General features: G+C 43.2%; 1 protein-coding gene across 3 annotated transcripts in view; it reads right to left on the bottom strand.

Moving 5' to 3' along the window:
• The window catches only part of rbfox3a (RNA binding fox-1 homolog 3a), a 592,196-nt gene extending 583,714 nt beyond the window's left edge, over positions 1 to 8,482 (bottom strand). For all 3 annotated transcript variants that reach the window (XM_054768103.1, XM_054768106.1, XM_054768108.1), the window contains exon 1: positions 8,302 to 8,482. The gene's annotated coding sequence lies outside the window, so the exon portion shown is untranslated. The remainder of the gene's footprint in view (positions 1 to 8,301) is intronic.
• Between the last annotated feature and the right edge of the window lie 9,986 nt (positions 8,483 to 18,468).

The raw sequence follows: 18,468 nt of genomic DNA, 5'->3' as shown, positions 1-18,468 counted from the left end.
ATCACTTTTTCACACAGGACCATGTAGGTTTGGATTTTTTCTTCCTTAATAATAAAAGTTTCATTTAAAAACTGCATTTTGTGTTCAGTTGTGTTGTCATTGACTATTATTTAAATTTGTTTGATGATCTGAAACATTTAAGGGTGACAAACAAAATCAGTATATCAGTGTATTCCTGTTCATATACTATAGGTATCCCTTCTCTTTGTGCTGAAAGGAATGTCGCCCTCACTTGTTTCGTAGTCAGACATGTTTACTTTCACTATCCCATCAGTAAACACTGTGAAACAGGTGATCGAAACGTGCTGGTGGCAGCACGCAGTGACACCAGCAGAGACAAAATAACGCCGAGCGATTGTGAGGTCTGACTTCTTTGTCGAAAACGGTTTTGTGATGCAAATGTATTACTCTTTCGAACGCATCTTGTGTTGACAAGCAAAACACTTTCCTTCAGTGACCTTACTAACGAGACGGAACTACTTTCCTCAACACCGAAAACTGAACCCGGCTCACGGTGAAAAGTCACTACACCGCTGATGGGGGATGCCATACAACTTCATGTAAAAAAATCCGAACTGTGCCTTTAATATTTCAACGGATTTTCACAAATTCTGTCCCAAAGGACATTGCACAAATTTATTAGAGAGTCTATTTTTGTTTGCGAAGACCATTTCACACAAGTGCAGATTTCTACAAAGTCTTACAAGATTTCTTTAAATTGATCCTTGGTACTTTAATTTCAAACGTTGAATAAAAGTAAAAATATAAAATAAAAGTAGTCTTTTGTTTCAGAGATACTATCTGATATTGTGCTCAGGGTTTTGTTCATGCAGGTTTCAAGGCTTGTATGTGACATTCTACATGTGTTTTTTGCCACTGGGTAAGTAAAAAGTGGGTTTAATTTTAGTTTCATAAAAACAAATCTGAATGTAGACTTAAAATACCCTTTATGAATATGCTGTGGCAGCCTAAAAACTCAAGAAATTGTAAAAAACCAAAAAAACAAACAAGTTTAAACATTAAAAATAGCTTAGTCTTTCAGTTGCAGGCTGGTGTCAGGAAAATGCGGGAGCAAATAAAAATGAAATATAAAAATAATATCCGAGGCAGTAAAAGTCGTGTAATACAAGTATGATGCATTACATTAAAACGCACTTAAATGACATTGAAGTAGCTAACAGAAATAAAAGTACAATGAAGAAGAAAGGAGGGGGCCGGGCAGCACAGAATTTCTTTATCCTGGCTGAGGAGCTAACAGTAATAATGACAAATGGAAGGGGTCTGAGACTAATTTCACTTTTATTTGCAAGAACAGGACAGATAATATATGAAATAAAATACTTGAAAATAGCAGGTATTATCTTGGTAAAAGTAATGTTATTAAATGGGTGCTTCACAGTGCCCATTTCACCTTGTCTTATTGTAAACATAAAACCCCAGAAGCTGGCAGAGAAAAGACGATGTCGAGCTTTTCTCGAGAAACTCATGGAGAAAATCAAAAAGGGTCTTGCCCGATCCTGCCGATCCTGGATTGCTTTTAACTCTTACTATCCGCGCCGTTTTCTACAGTGTTTATGAACTCTGATGGCCTTTTTCAGAAGAACTGATTGCTCAGTAGGTAGTGCTTTTAAAGGCTCTGATCTCTTATTGGTCACTGGGCAGTGAGTGCCTTTATCAACTCTGATCTCTTGTTGCGCTACAGTCGACCCTTGTTTATCGCATTGAATTGGCTCCCAACGTGACTGCTATAAGTGAATTTCCGTAAAGTAGGATTCAGTATTAATAAATGGAATATTTTCATAGATAAATACCTGTTTATGACTTTATAAATACGTTTTAGAGCCCTGTAGACTTGAAATAACACCCCTTTACACTCCTATTATTTTTTGTTTACAACACAATGTGCAGGCTATGGGATCACTGCACAGACAAGAGACAGCCACCGCATTGAGCATTAGCATGCTACCGAGCTAACTATTTAGCCTCCGATTTATTGATTCTAAACTTAAGAAAGGTTTTCAAACGGGGTGGCGAAGAAGGACAAAGTAAGAGGCTACAAGCTTACCACTTCCACACGGAATGAGAGATGAACTTGTTTTCACTACATCATGTCGGACATGCCGTGGCTGTCTCCTTGCAGTGTGAAGTTAAGTCTCTTCAATGTTGACAAAATGATTGACACCCGGTGACCAAAATACGACATGACTTGTCTTTCAATATTTTTAATAGACCTAATAATAGGCCGTGGTCAACCACAAAACAGCAATCACTAATTAATTAATTAGGGAGTGATGTTCGACCCGTCATGTAGCAAGGGACGATTGTACTGCATAAGTTACCATGGCGACTTAGGCTACGTTCAGACTGCAGGGTGTGATGACCAATTTTTGCTGAAATCTGACTTTTATGTGGTTCTTCACGTTACCAAAAAATGCAACTTGTAAATGTGAATGCAATGTGTTCTGGAGTTGGCGTGCATGCGCAAAAGTTGATGTCACACTCAGTGCCGTGTGTTTACAGAAGTAAACATTGCCCCAGTTTGTGCACCCCTTACCGCGTTTGGCAATTTCAAGGATTTTGTGCAACGGGAGTCAACATTTTCTTCACCAAATGATTCCATGTCGGGGATTAATCAATTCAGTGTCATCTGGGAGCCCCCGGATCTTTTTGTTTCAGCTTCTGCTCGTCAATTTGCCCACAAGTTGACAGAATTTCAATACAGCAATGCACTGCAGAAGTCGCTACTTTATGCACCTGAGAGGAGTGGCGGGGTACCAAGGGAAAAAAAGTCAGTTTGAAGTTGGAGGCGCTCATTCATTTGTTCAAGAGCCAGTGGGTTGGAGGGGAGTTGGATCATTGGAAAGCTACTAAGCTGTTCTGTTCATGTTGAACTGGGGTCCTATTAGTTCTTAAGGACTGCCTGATTTGCAGTATGACAACTCTGTTGCCTTTGCCATGCTTGTGTCCCTGGGATTTACAGGGCATATAGATGTTTGGTTCAGGGCATTTCTTTTGAATCTTGATAAATGACTAAGATTTGAACGCGAGGAAGACCGTCAGCGTCAACTGACTTGTTGGCTCGTAATGGCTACTAAAAAAAACCCACCTAAATTGTGGAAGTATTTTGAAAAGGTTAAAGATGACTCCAGAAAGTGCAGCGCAACTTGTGCCAGCAGCTTCTTGACACCACAACAACCAATTGCGTACATTTTAAAACAGGTAAGGCTGTTACGCCAAATTCATTTTATATCCCGACTGAAAATTTTAATGCAAGAAATGAGGCCGCCAACTCAGAAGCCTTCAGTGAAATGAACGCCAACATCCCGTATACCGAAATTAGCACTTGCTTTGTTCTCCAGACATCGATAAGTCTACCCGGGGCTGGCCACAAGATGGGTCCGCATTCAAAGCACACCGCCCGGCCATGGCGGGTGGTTCGCACCGCTGCAAAATCCTTCGTCTTTTGGAAAAAAAAAAGAAACGTACAGTATCACTCAGACACAGTGAACAGCAAGTGGCAACACGGTTTGCATGAAAAATATACCGAGCAGGATTGTCAAAAAACGCTTTAGCTGGTAGACTATTTTTCATCAAAATAGTAGTCATGCAAAAATGTTGTGTTACCGCTTGCTGTTCACAGTGTCCGAGTGATACTGTTAGTTTGTTTCCTTTTCCAAAAGAAAAGTTTTTTTTTTATGTATAATGAAATGCATATACTGTATATATGTAGTTGAATCAATGTTGGTTCATTGTCAGAATTGATTGGAAATTCAAACTTATTTCAATGTTGATCATAGCGACCACTTTCCATATTTTTTCAATATCTGATATCAATGTTGATTCCATTCTTCAAGCCTGACAATATGACAATGTTGAGTCAATCACTTTTTGCTATCTGGGTGTGATCTTTTATTTTGTTAAGTTCACTTTACTCGCTCTGCTCTCTGTGTTTCCTCTTAGATACCTCTGTTTCCAGAGCTATGTGGAGTCAAGGTCATTTTTACCTTGTTTTTGTTTGTTTTTAAACACGTCGAAATTCAAGGAAGGAGGAAATCACTTAAATCCCACCCCTGGTCTAGATAGTCTGTGACAGCCTGAATGAACATTTCAATGACATGTTTGTCCATTAATTCCAGAAGAACATGTGTGAGGTCAGAGGCCACTGATGTTGAGCTTGAAATAAGCTCACCTTCTCGGATCCACTTCATCCCAAATGAGTCCATGTCGGTCTTGGGATTTGTTTTGACGAAAGTTGAGGAAAGAGTATAACAACTTTTTAGCAACTCTCAAGCACCCAGCAGCATGTCAGTCTCACACTTTTGACACGCAGTGTCCACACCTTGTCTTCCCCCTTGCAAGCATAAAATCGAAAAGGTAAGCATCTCACTACCTGCACCTCATGCAGGCACACCTGACTTAAGTGTCACCGACAACATCCGTACTCGAGGAAATCCTGATAAAAGCCACCAATAATACCCTGCCCTCAATGCTGCACTCTGGAGCCCTGAGCCTCCAAAATAACACTGTGACCCAGCAGGGAACCAACATTCTTGACACACATACACTTATGTAGAAATACCATTTTATGTGTGCAGATGTACCGTATATGTTTTGTCCATTTGTCTGCTAGTGGCTCTCTAATATCTTGAAAACATCAACATTTATGACATTTAGAAACTGTAATCTTTCTGTTTGATTAGGGAAGACATAATATGCTTGGTAAAATGTGCAATTTGTTTACACTGCAGAATACCATAACTCATTGTAAATGGAAACAGCATGATATTGGAAATTGGAGACGTCTAGCACCGGTCCCAAGACCGGATAAATGGGAGGGTTGAATCAGGAAGGGCATACACCCTAAAAACTAAGCCAAACAAGTCACATGAAGAATTATATAAGTGTCATCAATTATATGTGGATAGATACAATTTCCCAATTTTGGTGGACAACATAAGTATGCTTACTTTTGACTTTGCGGTGTCCATTTCAAGAATAATTACCATGACGAAGGAGAAGGTGGGTAGAAAGTAAAGTTAGAATATAAAGTCGTCCCTTGCTACATTGCGGTTCGAATTTTGCGACTTCACTCTATCTAAAATATATTCATTATTAATATATAATGCTGTTTTGTGGTTGAACATGGCCTATTGGTAAAAAAATGCATTTTTTTAGCCTAAATTAAGCATTTTCAAGCATAAAAATGGCTAAATATAAGGCATTGTACTATTCTACACTAGTCACAAGGTGTCAGTGGTGTCAGTAATCTTACTGTAATGTTCAAGCATCACATTTGATCACCGGAACGACAAGCTTTTATTGCAGGTTTGAATAATCTCACAACAGGCACAATAATAATAATAATCATTGTAACACGGGCTACTGTTGCAGCCGTAATCCACTCCAGCTCAAATTCAACCCTGTCACTTCCTGTACTCCACACGTCCACATTTACTGTAACACACATGAGCATGAGTCTTCTTTGTGGCTTAAATGGCTTATTTTCTCTGATTATGTCTACTATGTGTTTGCAAAATAGAAGGAAGAAGAGTCCTGAACCGCTGTGTACAAAATGCTATGTCTAACCACTACAAGACTCATTACTAAAGCTCCGGTCACACCGCCCGAACTTTGCTGTAGCGTCCCTGGAACGGTGAAAAAAATTCATCACCGCTCGTAACCGCGCACCACCGTTTAACAGAAGTTGACCCCCGTTAAGGCAACACCGTATACGCTCGGCCACCGCTGATGGTCCCTCCTACCGCTCCGAAAGTTTTGAGCCAGCGGTGAGGAGCGGGCAATTTTCCCCTACGGCAAAGTTAATCACCGCCCCAACAACCCCCAGTCAAAGTTTGGCGCCGCTAGACGGAAGTTCGTGGAAGCTTGGGTCCGCTACGCCAACGCAGAAATCTTGAACGCTGGACCACTGCTGCTTCGCCAGCTTTGCCCGGGCTGTGATTAAACGTTGCAAAAACTTAGTTGGAGCGGCTGTAAGCGCTTTACGAGCGGACACGGGATTGCTGGAACGGTGTCAGGCGTTGAAGCAGCGATCAATTGCGGTGATGAACTTTGGTTTGCCGTTGGTATGGAGGTGTCGGAGGCGGAGCTGTTGAGTGCAGACCTCAGTTATATCCAATTTGCTCAAAGTTACAGTAAAACTATACTACCATGGATATGACAAGCTGATGGTGGAGCTGTGGAATGAGCCTTCCAGCACGTCATGAGTGTAGTGTTTGCAGACACATTATGTTTATATTGCTACATGTTGACCAGTAGAGGGCACTGTGGGACTGCGAATGGGACAACAGTTGTGTGAGTGTGGAGCTCTATGATGCATGCGAGCAGACCTGGCGATTAAAGTCATAAATAACTAGCAGGCTTGTTTATTCGACACCACCCACAGAACAATGAGGATCCCACCAGCCCGCATGCGCAGAACGCCGCTCTATCAACGCTCGCGTCACCACTAAACCAACATTCGCTACCGTTAAACCAACACTAAAGCAACGGCGGCTTCAGCGGTGCACCGCTAGGACAACACCTGTGTTTTCTATTTTTTTTCCCCATTTTGTGAGCGGTTACGAGCGGTGATTATTTTTTTCACCGCTCCAGGGACGCTACAGCAAAGTTCAGGCGGTGTGACCGGGGCTTTACTCTTCATTCTTGTGAGTTCACTGTCAGTACTTACCCATTATCCAACTACGTTCTGTCTATTTTATACTTATTATTATTTATTATGAATGATTTACAGTGACAAGAACTTTGAAAACTACATTACCACATTGTTACATGACCTTTTCATTTTCCTATGTATTTTAAAACTAGCAAAGACTACATGTGGAATACAGGAAGTGAATACATGTATTGCAATTGGATTGGGGGTAGGATTAAATAAGCTTTGCTTCTTCCTACTCCTTTCGGACATGTGGAACTGCGAATTGTGGTTTATTGTGTTTGAATTGTTACGTATTCCAATGTAATTTGTATGCGTGTTCAAATAAATCAGACCATTACCATATTGGGTAATACAAGTGTAAACTATACGACTATAGGGTGTTAGTTCATGTCCAGAGGGCTCTAATAATGCTAAAAGCTATTTACAAGGTCGTAAACAGGTTTTCTAAAATATTTTATCATAATTAAGGTATCTTACTTTGCAAAATTCACTTATCACGGTCAGGTCTGGGACAAATTAAGCGCGATAAACGAGGGATTACTGTATAATAATAATACACTTATGTGGCACTCATAATCCTACTTGTTGCTTTATTTTCACCACCTATTTATTTTCGCTCTTTTCCCTTCTCTTCTCAGCATCAACACTGCTATTAACGAAAGCTACACTGTATTACCACGTCCGCCCCACGGACACTCCCCCAGAAAAGTAGAAACAAGAGAATTAACATTTCTTCTCATAATGATTTCATTGATTATGTTTTTTTTTTTCTAGACAACATTTATTTAACCTCTAAAACCTTGAGAGGAAAGTAAAGGGGAGACTTGTATGCTTACTGTAAATTGTGAAAATAATCTCTTTAAAGAGTTGCTTGTTCAGTGAGTTTTAATGGTAGAGGAATGACACTTGTATCGTTGGAAGTGTTTGTTTTTGTGTGAGTCACATTGTTGTTTTCTTTGCTTTCAACATTTTCCCATTTAAGTGCTTGGGGTTTGAATTGCCTTCTGTTTTTCTAAAAATTGGTTTGGTTGAGAGTTGGATGTGAAGCATGTGTGTACTGATACAAGTGTCTATTGGTGCAAGTGCAGCAGTTACCACAGCAAGACAAATGCAGCCACGCTCCTGCACTGGGGTCGTGTGCTTTTAAAAGGTTAACTCTCAAATGATCATATTTTCAATGATATCGAGCACATGAAAGATGATTAAAAACAAAGCTCTCTTCACAGTTTTTGCACTTACAAGCAAATTAACAAAACAAATTCCGAATATTGTTTATGTTTAAACTATTGAAGTTAAATGTACACTAACCACTGAAGACAACAGTACAAAAGAAGTGTGAAAAGTCCTCTTACAAGTTGTGGAAACGTCATGGCTCCAAGCTGCTGCATGTTTTCCCCAAATATGTGAGAAGTCAACAACAAATTAACTTTGAACAAATTACAAATAACACAATATGCTTAAACAAAATTATCGACAGAAATGACCCAAATGAATAACAACAGCTCCTTGCTATGCACTTCTATTCCATATCGAGAAAGTACAGTGTGGAGTTCAGTTAACGAGGAAACGGCTCCATCAATAGTGAAGGATTGGAGAAAAGCATGGACATTCAGTAGAGTACTTACGATGGTCAGTAGTGTTGATTTCTCTCTGTCCTCTCAGTCCTGCCTCTATAGATGACTCTCTCTCAAACTCTCACCCTGCCTTTCTGTCAGATTATCTGTCCCTTTCTGTGACTTAACAACAAATTGCTGCTGTGGACGCATGCTACGGCAAGTGCACACTGTGCAATGTTATGCTGCTCTGCTGAACAACTGCTCTGAGCAAGACTGAGATGGAGGGGGAGAGAGAGGGCGAAAGGAGGAGACGAAGGAGGGGATATTAGAGGAGAAGGATGCTGAGGCATGTGTGGAGGCATGAGTGTGTGGGCAGAGCGAGAAAATTACATTAGGGAAGCTCCTATTCATTGTGTGAGGAGAGAGAGACGAATATACTTTGATAAACTTAATGACTGATGTTATGTTTAGTGAGCCAGTTGGACCCCAATGCAGAGAGCTGAGTTTACTTGCCTAACAGTACGCTCACAATGAAAGCAATCGTACATTTGTCATCGCGTATATAAAAGGCTGCTGGTCGAACACAAGTGAGCACTGATGAACAAACTGATTATCGTAAATTGTGGTGTATAAGCCGCACGTGTCCACGTCATAAAATGGCATATTGTGACGTGCACGATCCACGAGGACCAGGCAGCTCTTTATTTGACAGGAGCCAATCATGAGCTCAACTCAGGACGAGTTTGTCAACCCACTGGAAATTGCAGGAGGTCATTACTCAATATAACAGCCTGACTCACGGTCTCATCTTACAAACAACATTATACAAGCGCATTGTGAGTGCACTGGTAGCTCGTGAGTGTCTCCTGCCAAAGAAAGAGCTACCGTTTCCTCACTGACTCACGAGCGGCACAGTATTTAAACAATTTGTTGTAGTTCTGAAGTAAAAGAGATGTCACAAGATTAGAATTTAGCTATTAATTAGACGCACCGCCTTATAAGCCGCAGGGTTCAAAGTTTAAGAAAAAAGTTGCGGCTTATACACCGGAATTTACGGTACAAATTGCAAATTCTCCCGCGTACCTGGCTAGGTGAGGAATGTTGGACTCTTAGTAGGCAACATGCCATCACCTCCCTCAAAGATTTGTTATGCCAACTGACTAACTTGCCCAGTGAGGACAGGGCACAGTGGATAGTTGTAGACTCCGTGGTGTCCATGTTGGCCAAATTGTTCTGATTCAGTGTACAACGATGGAGCCATTTATTCTCACAAGGTAACAAAAGTAAAACAGAAAAAGATAGAAAACTGCTAAATACAAAAAGAAAAAAAGCACCACAAGTGAAGAAGTATCGAAAGTATTGATATTTTGATATGAGAATCGATTTCAGAGCATGAAGAGCTGGTATCGGAAGTATCAATATTTCAGTGTCGATCTGCACATCACTACTGTCCATACTAGGAAAGAGTGAACTGAACCCTCCAGCCAATTCCCAACATCGTAGTTCTGATTGACTCAAGCAACAAGAGAAGAATGCACAGGCATGCAGCTCCTAGTCGACACCAGGAGAGCACCAATGTCGACCAAAGTCACAAGTGTTGACCTCGACATTTTAACATATATTGTAACCTGTAGGGTGGGAAGTAATGGTAGATGTTTGGTATAGTCCTAAGTAGTGATGTTCCAATCAACCGGCCACCGATCAGTATCAGCTGATTTCCTTGGAAAAGCATGTTATCTGCATATGCCGATAAATTATGAGTTAAAAAAAACTAAAACTGCCAAAGGCAACACTGTCGCTTTGTCAATGTTTTGTAGGGGCCTCACACCACTACGACAAGGAACTGTGTAACCTTGTAGAGGTGTGATGGTTTTGCCCTACTTCGTGGGTCCCCCTGCCCGGGCTCTCAAAACACCAAGCCCGGGCAGGGGGGCCTACGGCACCAGGATGGCACTAATGAGCAGTTCTGCTGAACCTCACCAATTAGCCTGTGAACATTTTATTGGGTGGCATCCCTACCAGCTGACTAGCCATCACAGGTCCAACTCCCGGGCAACGCGAATATACTTTGTTATGAACCCAACCAGAAGCAATCGGACAAACCACCCTGGAACTTGACCCCTGCGTGCCCCAGGACAACAAGACTTGAACCACCACAATAAGACCTGCATTGTAAAAAAGTAATCACCACAGATGGTGATTACTTTTTTGTCTGAGTGACCCGAATGACAGGAGTGGCCTCTATGGTGCAACTCTAGCCATCCCATGACGCCTAAAGACCCAAATTTCCCCACATTCAACACCAACATGGGAAAATGACTGTCATTGTCACCTATAGCCTGGCAGCAGTTGCTCCAGACCCAGTAAAAGACACATTCTGCAATTTAGTTGCAGAGTGTCATCCAAGCAGTCCCCAACAGTCATGGTTCTCACCGATGCCAACGCCACAGTCTCTGCGGACTTGCAGATTGCTATCCCCTGGTTAAAGTAGGGACTGTCTTAGGGGCCACCAACAATAATGGCAGCCGATTACTCCACCTCTGCAAAAACACCAACCTCTGCATCGCCGACATGTGGCTCCCCCGCAAGAAAATCTATCACTGGGCCTGCTACAGCCCCAATGGACAAACCAAAAAAGTCATGCCATCAGCCAAACAGATCCTTCAGCTGGACTCTGTCCCCCTCCAGGATCCCACGGTTAAGGAGATATACAGTACAACTATGCCATCTCAAACCGCTTCAGCGCACTTACCAAAATAGTCTCTGACTAACTGGCGTCTCTTCACAACCGAAGTGTTCCGGGCAGCTAAAGAAACAATGGGGCGAAAACAACACGCCCCCAAGAAGCCCTGGATTTCCCAGGAGACTCTTGACCTCATCAGTCTCAGCGAGCAGCGCGACCCTGTGGAGATGTAGATCAGTATCGCCGTCTCAACTTCCGTCAAAACCTGACCATCCAACGAGACAGAGAGAAATTCTGGAGTGATTAGGCAATAATCCTTCAGAACAACAATCTGCGGCAACTCCACAATCTCCTCTGCCAAGCAAAGTCTGGCCCCAGGCACTGTTGTTTTGTAGTTTGTTTCTTAGTTAAAGACATCATAGGAAACATCCTCTCAAATGAGCAGGACTGCATTGGCCGCTGGAGGGAGCACTTCAACCTTAACCACCCGCCTCAACCCACAGCCTCTACATCTGCGGTACGTCTGGCCTAGAGAGGAAAAAAAGCATAAAGTTTGTAGGACATGTTTTAGCAAAAAAGGCACCATGCAAGGTAAACAATATATGGCTAAGGGTGTTGTACAAAATAAATCTGCTTGATCCCAGTGTCCTTTCAACCAAAACAATTCATGCAGACTGCAGATACACTCTGTGCAATGTATAACAAGAAACTGGAACTGGACAATATTAAAAAGGAGCTGGGAATGAAAAAGCTAAAATGGTAAATTGAACTCTTGGAGTTTAAGAAAAGGGTATTCTAGTAAATGGCACATTTTAATGGTTTGATAGCATGACATGTACTATAGCCTTGTTCTGTCTTTTCCTTCCCAGCAAATGCCGACATTGCAATAAAAACAATAATACTCATTCAGTGAATGGCTCTTTAGTCTTTATTCAGTTTTCACTCACTGACGTGTGAAACACTGAGCATTTATAGCCTGCCGGATGGCTGCACCAGTTGGGTGGTCCATTACCGGATCAATTAAATCTGCTGCCACCAATGGCACATGAGAGGTTCATTCTTTTCTCATCATTGCGATGCTGTGCAGCACTGCACATGCGGTTATGATTCCACAAACACGCTCAGGACGCACCCTCAGGCCACGCAAGCAGTTGAACCTCCACATAGTGACCCCAAATGTCATTTCTATCCTGATAATGCACTTACCCAGAGCCGGATTAAAGTGCCTCTGAGGAGGTCTGTGTCCATATCAAGCTGGCTTTCGACCTAATTTTACTACAGCTCTTCTTAAATTCACAAGTGACTTGTTTTCAGCGTCTAACATTGGCCAACTTACAGGTGAAATTTTCATTGATCTTTCAAAACCTTTGACATGGTCGACCATTATCTTCTCCTGCATAAACTACATCATATTGGACTGGATCAAAACCCTCTCCTCTGGTTTAATTATTACCTTTAAAGTAAGTGTCAATATGTTTATAGTGGTGTGAAGAAGTGTTTGCACCCTTGCCGATGTCTTTTTTTTTTGCATGTTTGTCCACTTAAATGTGTCAGATCAAACAAATTTAAATATTAGTCAATGACAATACAACTGAATACAAAATTGAATTTTTGAATAAAACTTTTTATTATTAAGGGAGAAAAAAAATCCAAACCTACATGACCCTGTGTGAAAAAGTGAGTGCCCCCATCCCCCTGGTAAAACATAACTTAACTGAGATTAATTGAGATTTATCAGTCTGGAAAAGGTTATAAAGCCATTTCTAAAGCTTTGGGACTGCAATTGTCCATAAATGGCGAAAACATGGAACAGTGGCGAACCTTCCCAAAAATTACCCCAAGAGCGCAGTGACGACTCATCCAAGAGGTCACAAAAGGCCTCACAACAACATCCAAAGAACTGCAGGCCTCACCTGCCTCAGTTAAGGTCAGTGTTCATGACTCCACCATAAGAAAGACACTGGGCAAAAACGGCCTGCATGGCAGAGTTCCAAGACAAAAACCACTGCTGAATCAAAAAAAACATGAAGGCTTGTCTAAATTTTGCCAGAAAACATCTTGTTGATTCCCAAGACCTTCGGGAAAATACTCTGTGGTCTGATGAGACAAAAGTTTAACTTTTTGGAAGGTGTACTGGTAACCCAGTGCAGACTCATAGAAGATTCTGAAGTAAGAGACAGGACCAAGCCATCCTGCCTCCACACTTGTGACTGTCATGTGTTAAAGGGATTTCTGGTTAAATTTAAAGCGAGCGCTGTACAAAGGTAGTTATGGACTCTTTTGTCTTTGTAAGTATAAAGAGTTTACTTTAAATAGTCCTATAGGGGCATGAAAGTACATGACCAGATATTTTGTGGAATCCTTCCTTAACAATGACTTTGGAACACGACAAATTTAGCTTCTCAGTAAACAAAACCACCACTTTGTGGATGGCACAGCATGCAGTCTTCTTGCTAAGATTTTATGCATCACTAACTGAATGTAAGTGCATTTCTGTGGCAAAAAAATGAAGGGCTACGCACATAGCACAGCATTCCTAATGCTCTGTTCAACAAGTAAGCAAATGAAGCAAGCATATTCCCTTGGCTGAAAATCTATATCGCTCATAGAGAATTTCATCAGGGAATGCCAGCAGGTAAGTGCGATCTCGAAGAAACTGCTCCCGTCGTAGTGCTGCGTGAATTAGTCTTGCTCCCAGGTCCACCGGGTTTTCGATAAATGGTGACGCCATCTCCAAATGAGTTACACAATGAAACAGCTGCTCTTTTACAGCCAATTTTAACATGGAACTCTGAACATGACCTGATTGGGACCTGGTTATGTTTGTCAGACTTTACCAATAGTGAGAGCAACATGGTTGAGCCATGGAATATTATTTTCTTGCAAGGTGGCATTAACCTTATTGAAGATCACTTCCGCTGTCTCACAGTGTGGAAACGGTGTGCTACTTTATCTCCGGACAGTCAGGGGATTCATCTTCTCGCGTCCTGCAATGACAGCGTCCAAGACAACCTGTGTCATTGGAACCATCTGAAATAAGGTTGGATGGCCCTTCTTTCATTTGCGCCACCAACTCTTTCATGAAATGTGGGGCCAATGCTTCGTTTACAATGCTAGTTTTAGTTTTGGCACACCTATAATTCTGACATACAATAAAAATAAATGTAATCCTATGTATGGAATGGAGAGAGAAAATGTAATGCCTCAAGAAATTCTAGGGTCCAAGAATCCAAACAATATACCATCAACAGACCTATATTCCTGGACTGTCTTTGAATCTTTGAAACATTCCTTCATGAGAGGCCCCAGATGGTCAGTTACAGGAAGAGGCACATTATCGTAAATCAGTGTTGCAGTCGTTTTCACTGCTGCCCTTTCTATTTGCAAGAAAAAGTAATTAGTCAGGTGAAGCCAGCTTAGCATGTTTACTATGTGGCCCCAATGCATGGCCTCAGTCCTGACGCATTTGTGGCAATTTCAAAGAGTTTGTCAAAAAATGTGTAACCAAATTATTTCAGATTAAGAAGGAAGAGGCCAAGAAGCTTGGCTATGGCAGTTTTTGGGGCACTCGTGGGTGAGGTGTCAGAGGCAGGAGTGGTGAGCCATGAACTGAAAGATTCACTGGCATAGATTTTTGAAATAATTTTCGGATGCCAAGAAGAACTTTTGCCTGCACTGTGAGTACCCTTCCCCAGAAATAGTGACCTGGGGCCTCTGCTGTTTTACTATGCACATGACAATAAAACTCTCTTGAATCTCTTGAATCTCTTGAATCTTGAATAAAAATGTGTGTGGAAATCCTGCCGAAAAGTCCATGTACGCCAGAAACCCAAAATGTGCTTATACGAACAAAAATATTCAGACCTATAAAAAGTGACGTACGCACACATTCACGCAATTTGTGGTCCATAGATTCCACCTTGGGGAGACGTGTGCGTACGCAACTTAGTCTCAAGTTGCACCTTTTCCACGCCTTCACTTCACCATACAAGGCCAATGCAAAGCAACTCATGAATGTGGCGTCCATATTTAAAGAGCCTTGATTGCCTTGATTGGAATCACGGCTGGTGGGAAGAGGACAAGGATGTGGAAGCGGACTTTCACGGAAATGGAGGTGGAAATACTGGAAGAAGTGTCATATTTGGAAGACACAGCAGTGGCATAACAAATAAAACAAAGATTAAGTGACAGCATGTCGCTGTGAATGGAGCAGGGCAAACAGAGTAAAAACTAAAAAAATGTCAATTTTTTGTGAGTATGTTTCTACATTTTTCCAAACTGATACCATTTTAGAATATAAGCTTAGGAAAATCTGTTTCAATCAAAGGGGGACGCAAAGACTTAAAATGGTTATGTCGAAAATGAATTGCTGTAATTCCTGATGAATAATGATGACAATAACACCATCAAAATTTTAGGAATATTATAATTATTTCATGAGGAACTAAAGTTGTGTGTTATTTCAAACACAACAAAAGAACACCCCATAATTTATGGAAAAGGAAAGAGTATGTTTACGCACACGGCTCTGACACTATCCACACAAATACAGGCTGTGGTAAATAAATGTTGCTATCAATGCAATGAAAAAACGTCTTATTTCTTTAATAAATTGCCAAAAAAAGGACATATTATCTCTGTGTCTTGTAAACTTAAACGCTATTAGAATTATTTCATTGACAACCTGATGTTTGTTATAATTAATATTAATCAAACACATAAAATTATCATGATTCTAAAATCCATCCATCCATTTTCTATACCACTTTCTCCTCTTTAGGGTCGCGGGGGCATGTTGGAGCCTATCCCAGCTGGCAGGCGGGGTAAACCCTGGACTCGTCACTAGCCAATCGTAGGGCACATATAGACAAACAACCATTCACACTCACATTCATACCAAGGGACAATTTAGAGTCGCCAATTAACCTAACCTGCATGTTTTTGGATGTGGGAGGAAACCGGAGTACCCGGAGAAAACCCACGCACGCACCGGGAGAACATGCAAACTCCACACAAAAATGGCCAAGGAATCGAACCCAGGTCTTCCTGATCTCCAGACTGTTACTGTGTTGGCCAACATGCTAACCACTAGACCACCGTGCGGCCCTGATTCGAAAATAAAATGATGAAATATTCAAGCGCTGCGTTTTGTTTTTCATGTATCTTTTAGTCCGGACACTACACTGGAGCGTCATGGTGTTTATGACAAATTATGTGTTACGTTTGCGTGTGTGGAGGACCACAGAATGCGGAAGCAAGGTGAGCGAACGACAGTTCTTTAATTGACTTCCAGCGTGGCGGTAATCTCAGGAGTGAACAGAAAGCACTGGGATCCGCAGGTTGCGGAGCCCCAGTGAAAAAGGTCCTAAACACAAAAAACTTGCAAAAGGCTAGGTCAATGGACAACTGGAACACCCAGCTGTGGAGACGCCAAATTTTGAAAGGCTTGAGAAATTTGGCGAGCCACGGGTGCGCTGTCTGAGCAGTCATGGAAGGAACCGGCGTCTCACAGCTGCCCCTACTCCAAGTTAAGTAGGGGGAAGGATTAATTAGCTGCCGGTATGTCCAGTTGTCCCGGCCCCTGCTGCACGCCCAGCTGTGGAAGAGAGAGAGAGAGAGGGCGAGAGAACAGGGCGCAGCAGCAGATGACTGTAACAGTATCCCCCCTTATTAACGTGCGTCTCCTGGCCGCTTACCTGGTTTGTCAGGGAGCCGGAGATAAAAATCGCTGAGGAGACGTGGATCGAGGATGAGCGCCCTCGAGACCCAAGAATGTTTCTCGGGGCCGTACCCTTCCCAGTCCACCAGGTACTGGAAACCCCTGCCCCACCTTCTCACGTCCAAAACTGCCTTGACCGTAAAAGCCGGATGATCGTCGACCAGCCGAGGAGGAGGCACCTCCAGGGGACTAAGGGGGCTGAGGGTGACCGGCTTGATGCGGGAGACGTGGAAGACCGGGTTGCAATGAAGTGAGTCCGAGAGGCGCTATTTGACTGCTACATGGTTGTTGTGTCTTGCTACATGTCTTGTTATGTGGTACGAACTGACAGAGTTTTTTGGAATCCACCGCCAGGGGGAGGTCCCGGGAGGACAGCCACACCTTCTGGCCCACCTGGTAGCGAGGTGCGTCTAGGCGTGCGGTGGCGTTTGGCCACCCTCTGGTTCTGCTCGGATGTCTTAGAGAGGGCGGCCCTGGTGTTGCACCAGGCCAGACGTGCTCGGCGTAGGTGTGCCGTCACTGAAGGGACATTGGATTCCGAATCTTGGGAGGGATATGCAGGTGGCTGAAAGCTGGAAGCTGGAAGCCATAAGTGGCGTGGAAGGGGGATAGTTCTGTGGCGGAGCTGATGAGGGAATTGTGTGCATATTCTATCCAGGGAAGATCTGATGACCATGTGGTGGGCTCTTGGTGGCACATGCACCGGATGACAGCCACACCTTCTGGCCCACCTGGTAGCGAGGTGTGTCCAGGCGTGCGGTGACGTTTGGCCACCCTCTGGTTCTGCTCGGATGTCCTAGAGAGGGCGGCCCTGGTGTTGCACCAGGCCAGACGTGCTCGGCGTAGGAGCGTGGGTCACCAAAAGCGCTGCCACAGGAAGACTGTGCGGTTCACGCCTGGGTGACAGGCCAGCTTGGACCCGTGAGACCAGCACAGTACCTCTGAGCGGAGCTTGGGGATGACGAAAAGGCGTCCCGGAGGACATCCGTTGGGGGGGAGGTGACCATCTGAAGGGACTCATTGACCCGCTTGTCTATGTCCCATTGGAGAGCCCCGATGATGTGTGAGCCCAGGACAATGGGTTCTCAGTGGGTGGGCTTGGCGGGAGGGGCATGGATGCGAGAGAGGGCGTCTGGCTTGACGTTCCGGGACCCAGGACGGAAGGTGATTATAAAATTGAAGCGGGTGAAGAACAGGGCCCACCTGGCTTGACGGGGGTTGAGTCTCTGTACCAAGCGTAAGCCAAGTTCTTGTGGTCCGTGAGTACAGTGAAAGTAAGTTCCATCCCCCAAGCCAGTGCCTCCACTCCTGAAGGGCCAGGAATCTCGGCAATCTCGGCAGGGTTGGATCTGAGCTGGCTTTTCTCCACTATGAACCCCAGGAAGGGAATGGAGGACGAGTGGAAAGAACATTTTTCGGCTTTGACAAATAATGTTTCTCCTGTAGCCTTTGGTGGACCAGGCGGACATGTTGGATATGCTCCTCCAGGGAAGCAGAAAAAATAAGAATATCGTCAAGATAAATGAAGATAAAACGGCGTAGCATGTCCCGTAGGACATCGTTGATGAGGTTTTGGAAGACAGCGGGGGCATTGGTAAGAACGAACGGCATGACCAGATATTCAAATTGTCCGAGCGGTGTGTTGAATGCCGTCTTCCATTCATCTTCCTACGCGGATGCGCATGAGGTGGTAGGCGTTCCGGAGATCAAATTTAGAAAAAAAATTGGCGGCGTGTCGTGGAGTGAAGGCTGAGTTCAAAAGAGGTAATGGGTATTTATTAAATCAATGCATGGGCATAATGATTTGTCCTTTTTCTCAACAAAAAAACCCCAG

Source organism: Dunckerocampus dactyliophorus, chromosome 2 (assembly GCF_027744805.1).
Source record: "Dunckerocampus dactyliophorus isolate RoL2022-P2 chromosome 2, RoL_Ddac_1.1, whole genome shotgun sequence".
Lineage (NCBI taxonomy): Eukaryota > Metazoa > Chordata > Actinopteri > Syngnathiformes > Syngnathidae > Dunckerocampus > Dunckerocampus dactyliophorus.
Note: the sequence above shows the minus strand (reverse complement) of the source record. Positions and strands in the feature narration are given on the sequence as shown.